Genomic DNA, 6,850 nt, shown 5'->3' on the forward strand with positions numbered 1-6,850 from the left:
TTGATAAACACCTGTGAAGTTGCAGAGGCAGCGATATTGAAAGCAAGGAATAACCCAAATAGGCTATGTATAATTTCATCATTTTGCAATTACTTTTAAATGTTTAGAATTTGGTCAACTTACCTGATGAAATATTGTGCTTCCATACAACTAGCAAAATGTCACAACTTTATAAAAACATAAATAAATAAAGCATAGCATCTATTCAAGTTATTTTCACAACATTCTGAGAGAAAAAACATAAACCTCATTGCTGGAGCTTTGTGTGGGCAATAATCAGCTCTTAAATTCCTTACGCTTTTCTGAGAAGGAAAAGTTTCAAAAACTTTGGATTATGTTATTAGTAGCTCAAATGAAATCTCTTGAGAAATTAACAGCTTCCTTCCGTCAGAGCAAGTGAACTAAGACTGCTGAGGAGTCCTTCTTGGATAGTTCTGCCTTCGGACAGATCCTGAACTTTATCTCCAGATTTGAGAGACAGAGTGAGAATAATGGATAACTTTATGCATGGAAGTGTTCCTGGAAGGGGGGAGGGAGAGAGAGAGAGAGAGAGAGAGAGAGAGAGAGAGAGAGAGACTAGTTAATCTCGCTTGCGCAGCGGGACGTTTTTTTTCCAAAGAAATTTCACATATTTTCTGTGCTGAGTGGAAATCCTTTACAAGCATTCGTATGTGTTTTTAGGACATACGACCACTTTTTACATTATATTGTAAAAACAATGCTGTCATCAAAGGAATTTATCCCTCTCAATGTCAGCAGGGTCTCCGTGCCTGTTTATCAGCATGTACTTTAAGTACATTTTGTCAATTTAAATGTACAGACTGAGAGAATCCAATGAGTTTAAAATGGAATGTATTGCAAAATATGTGGCTAAATGTTCAATTATCCTCTTAAACCCCAGGGAGGTAAAGCGGGTAAATCCGCAACATCGGAGTTGGAACCGGAGACCAATTGGGTCTCCATTGACCCGCTGAGCGCTGTTCAGCCCATTGGCCCCGCCGGCGGGGGCAATGGGGGCTCAAGAGGATTTGGTGTCATAAGTGTGAAGTGTGCTTCCATTCCATTCTGTTGGGCATGCCATGCATCCAATAACCCTCTGTTGTAAAATGTGTGGTCAATGACTGACTAGATAACCTCTCACCTACACCCTTCTATGTGTTGAAAGGACACAGGGAATGGGAAAAGAGGTAATTAAAATGACAGAGTGGCTGTCCATGGCGTACCATTAACTACAGCTGAGCAATTAATCAAATCAAGATGGTCTAATAATGGCGTGGCATGCAGATCTCCAGTCTGTGGTCTTTAGACGAGAACGGTGTTCATAGGAAACGGCAAAATAAAGTATCGTTTGCTGGTGTTCCTTTAGACGAGAACTGCGTTTTCAGGAGGTGAACTGAAACCACCTCCCAGAGTGGAAATCTTTGAAAACGCTGTTTCCTCCAGTCTCCGTGTAAACAGGAAAAAAAAATCAGCAATATTAAATGCCTTGATAGGCGGCAGCAGCGTTTATGTAGCCTAATGTATTATAAAATATATAACCATCCTGTGGTGCACTCTGCCTGCATGCTCTGGGCTGCCTGTCAGCCTGTCTGTAGAAAGCAGGCAGCGAGCGACGGTCACAACCACGTTGTGTTCTGGAAGCGTCATTCAAAACCCTGATAGGGTTGCGTGAAGGGGGAGCTATACCTGGTTCTTCTTCTTATACGTGGGTGACTGGTCTATTTGGCAGCCTGTTACCGCCACCTATAGCGACATTATAGCGTTTTCATAAAGTGTGCGTTCTCGTGTAAAGGGTCAATCAAAAATGCACAACGGGACTTTGCCGTTTCATCTGGAGACCGTCCCCATCTAAAAGAGGCCTCAGTCAACACTTCCACTGTATGACATATGACTCCATATTTGTCAGCCCGATCCGACCACTATTGACTTTCATGTAAAGCCTACCGCTGTGTGCACAAGTGTGATTGCAAGATTAGCGTACAGCAGACAGACATAAAGACTCACTAAGCAGTGGTGTGTGACTGGGGGGGGGGGGGGAGTGGGGCAGATTTACTAGGGCCCCAGCCCCCAGGGTGGGCTTGAAAGCCTGGAAAATATCTCATTATATCATCTCATTATGGCCAATCACAATTTTTCACTTTTGTCTTCAATGATTGTGTTTACACACTTTTGTCTTCAATATTTGTGTTTACACAGACCCTCAAAGCTGGGCATAGGAGGGGCTAGTGCAACTCAAAAAACACAAATGTTTTGCGTGTGAGGCCCACAGAGATTATTTGTCCCAGGGCCCAGAATTTGGTGCTACAACCCACACCCTGGCCACACCCTGGCTAACAGACCTTCTTCTAGCTGGCTCAGCCCCAAGCAGTCACGGCATGAAAATGTACCAGTGTTCCTTCTATGGTTGTATAAGAAATACAAACCATATCTCTCTCATATAAACTGAAATGATTTGTGGAGGACCTTGAATTGGAGATTTTCAAAGAAGATGAGTTTGCATGCATAATTATAAAGAAAATAGTCCTTTATACCCATTTTGGTACTTTCTTTTCCATTAACCCGTTATGCAATGTTTAGCCAATCACAGCGCAGAATGGCACACCTTCCAGCCAATCACAACAGCTAATCATAGCGCCAATTTCGGCATCATACATGGTCATTTTTACATCCTCAATTTGTCCATATCCGTTCTGCTTAAGAAATACCCAATTCTTTTGTAAAATGTATAGAATTAAAGTACGTTTTCTAGTGTTAAAAATAATTCTATAATGCAAGTAAAAGCTAAATTTAAATGAAAAAATAAGGTAAAAAAATCTATTTGTTAAAAATCTATTTTTTATCTATTTGTTAAAAATCTATTTTTTATTTTGTTAAAGACAATCTGATTATATTTTCTTGGCCTTCCTCGTCGAACCACTTTCTTAGTAGTTTTACCTCTGTATAATGAATGAACTTGCCGTTGTATTCAGGGATTTACCCTCATAATCTGATACCTTAGCTCAATTAATAACGATGATGGTTTATATCATTGAATCTTTCAGCATGCTTATCTCAAAGTGTCATGGTAATCTGTTTGTCTCTGGAATTTGTTAAGACAATATTTATTTTATACCGGTAAGCAATTTCTCCTGATTCTCTAAATCATCTCGTCGCAGTTTGTACATATACCAATTATACCAATATGTCAACAATTGTCTGGTCTTTCATATTTTCCAAATCAGCAATATTAACGAAACTAAATTGCGTTTGGTTAGAGCCAATCAAAGCATAGAATGGCATACCTTCCAGCCAATCATAATTAAGTGGAAGTGCTGTGCTGCCATTCTCAATTTTGGCACAGAATGGCAGACCTTCCATTCAATCACAATGTACTCTCCCTTTATTCTGCTGTCACTACTAAAACCTCCCATTGAATCACAACGGCCTTTCCCTTTATGCTGTTGTCCTCAATATTGCGGTCACTACTAAAACCTCCTATTCAATCACTGTTGTCCTCAATTTTGTGTACGGGGTCGGGATATGACTTACTTTTATTATTTATACACTTTTTTGCCTTCATATGATTGGACAATATACGGTAACTTCACAATATATATTGTCTATATTATAGGCAACCACACTCCCAGGATTGCATTGTCAAATCCGTGTGCCCCCAGGATTAACTTGTCATTACCAGTGTTCAAATTCCAATCAATTATTCCAGCCACCATCGTATGATTGGACAATATGATATTTGACAATATACGGTGACATTGGACAATATAGTGATCATCTGTGGCACACTCGTTATGCTCAGTCAATGGCACATCTCCAGCCAATCACAATTTGCGTCTTCACTTTTCTGTCTTCACTTTTCAGACGTAGTCTGTCTTGAGAGACTACGATACCATTAACATCCTATATAAAGCAAGATTTTCACATTTTCATTATCCTTTATGAAGCATGTGACAAATGTGACAAACTAGAGTGTTTCCATTAGATTTGCACAAAAAACACTCCTTGGGCTAAAAACGCCACTTGCCCAAATGCGCCTAAAATGTGCTGACCTCGTCACATTTGTTACGACGGCTATGGCTGTTTTTAGCCCAAGGAGTGTTTTTTGTGCAAAACTTTTGCTTGGAATGGATTCAGAATCATGAAAACCCCCTAGTTTGACATATCACATGCTACTTAAAGCATAAGGAACGTTTGACATTCTTTTGGTCATTTTTGCCTTATATGATATTAATGGTAGGGTCACAAATACAAACGGTGAAGAAGTGGTCCTCACACAGGCTTTGCTCCAACAGTGTTTATTGTGTTACCAAATTCTGCATTTTAAACAAAAGAAGCCTGTTGCCTGCCGGACTTCCACTACTTCAGATCAGCTCTATTGTCTCATCACAGTTTCACACTGTGTTTCACAGTGGGTGAAAGTTATTGTTGTGCATTTTTGGGCGTTTTTGTGCATTCTTTTCCAGACTGCAAAGCAGACAAGAGGCAGTTAGTCACAGTATTCACCTTCAAATGTCCTAGTCTAATTGTTTTGCAATTTAAGGAATGTGGGCTCCTTATTTAGGTATCAGCATGAGATGTCAGGTCATGAACTTCCAGCTGCACCAAGAGAAATGCACAGCAGGTGCCTAATCTGTCATTAATGATTGCAGCTGTCTGTGAAATAGCAATAAGAAATTCTTTGTTGGAAATTCTAGTCTGTCAAGGACCATTGTGGTAAAATATTTTACTACAATAAAGTAGACATATTCTGTCTTGTCATACTAGTGTCAGTGAACACCTCTGTCATTGTCACTTTATAGCAGGGCTCAAAAACACGTCTGATCTGATTGTGGTCAACATTTGGTCAAAAAGTGCTTATCTCTTATTTACCTAAAAGTTAAAACTGAAATTGACTAAATACGTCATGCCTGGAATAAAAGCCAGGGAGAGTAAGATTTACTATAATCTGTGGTGGTAATTTGAAGGCTTCACATTTTCTCATCTTTATTTAATTATTTTTTTTATGAGCTTCTCCTAACTCCCTTGTGTTTGCTGTAGTAGAAGGCACACTTGAAGTAGAGATCTTTTTATTGTTTTATTGTCACTCAATTGCCAAAAATGGTTCTCTATGGCTCTGGAATGTTTTTGTATCCTGTGTCATTTGTATTTTTTCCAGTTCCATTTCTCTTTGCTAAGTGTATTACGATTCTTGTAGATTTTATTTATTTATTCATGTATTTCTTTCTGTGCATGTAGTCCATTAGGGATTGGACTCAAGTAAAACATTGAGCTAACGTGAGAATAGTGGCACATTACACTCTGTTAATAGTTAGAGGCAGACACAAGTGGACAGATAATAATGTACCTTGAACCTTGTCTGATACAACCGGCTTTAACATGTCAAGTTACAATGGTTGGTCGTGTTCACATTGAGATAAGAGGTTTACAAATCTCATGGTTTAATAAATGCCTAGGTTAGCCTAAATGTTGGGCTGCATAGACCTATATTATATGCATATGTATGTGAATTAATTTATGCAATTTAATTGACTTGAAATAAGAAATAAATAACCATATTGTAAAATTATATTAATCCTTTACACTTTTCCTGAAATAGGCTAATTAAACTCAGGCTGAAATACACTGTGGATGAAAATCTAAATTTTTAATTAAGTTAATATTTAATTTCATAGTAATCATCCAGTGATATGCAAGGTTCTTCCCCCAGCAGCATCTACCAGAGCCATAAACAGGTTGCTTCACGTCTTTGTGACAAAATGAACTAGTTTTTAATTTATAAAATTAAATGGATGTACAAGAGAATAGATACAGGTTTTAGCCCTGCTAGCCGTTGGTCTCTAATGATAGCCTGTTGGACAGTCAACAGTTTGGTCCCAAACAATATTTATCTTGAAAACTGCTGCCAGGATTGACACGGAATTGCTATGCATTTTCATTCTTTCTGTGTGATATACAGTGCCATGCCAACTGTAGGCCAAAATCTCCACTATACGTACATAAGATATCTCTACTGGTACATCACTGCATTCATATTACCCTGGGGGAGAACCCTAACCATTTAAAAGTGACCCCATGTGACCTTTTGTCTCAAGCCAAATTGTCAACTTTGCGTGATGTTTGGACAAAATCTGTTAGGACGGAGTAATATGAATACACTTGTTTTGCAAAAATCAGCCTACAGGTGTCACTATAATATGCCAATGTGAAAAGGGTGGCATTTCTTTCTCTGCCTAGTGGGAACGTGCCACTCCTGCAAATTTTAGATGCCAATCGTACCAAGTAGGATGGAATATAAAAATCAGACAGATCCTTGTTGATATGACTATAGAGTCAATTGTGTACCTATTTGCGTGATGTTTGTACAAAATATCTAGGAATAATATAGAAACAAATGTTTTGCTCTTCCATCCAGGGAGTGTGTGTACACAGTTTCACGTTGATCTGTCAAACGCTGCCGGAGATTAGCTGTCCACAGACGGACCGACGGACAAACATACAGACAGACAAGGTAAGGTGCAAAACATAGTCTCAGCCACGCTTTCGGACTGGCGAAGAAAGAAAAAACACGTTTTTGGTTCAACCATCCATGTATCCATGTAAACTTCAACCAATCAATGTGCTGTCAGAAACTGAAAGCGAGCAATGTTATGTTACCGGTATATTATGTTGTATGATACAGATACACAATACTTGCCATCTTCAGTGATGTTATGCACAGGATGGTCCTGCGTCTCTGACGCATTAAACTCCAAAAGGATGCAGTCTGAAAATAACTTTATGTAGCTTAACAAATTTAAGTCAAATTTGTCCAATCAATGATTTTCAGTGAACATTGTAGAATATTTGAACGTTT

The sequence above is a fragment of the Protomyctophum bolini genome, assembly GCF_963924005.1.
Source record: "Protomyctophum bolini genome assembly, chromosome: 13".
Taxonomy (NCBI): domain Eukaryota; kingdom Metazoa; phylum Chordata; class Actinopteri; order Myctophiformes; family Myctophidae; genus Protomyctophum; species Protomyctophum bolini.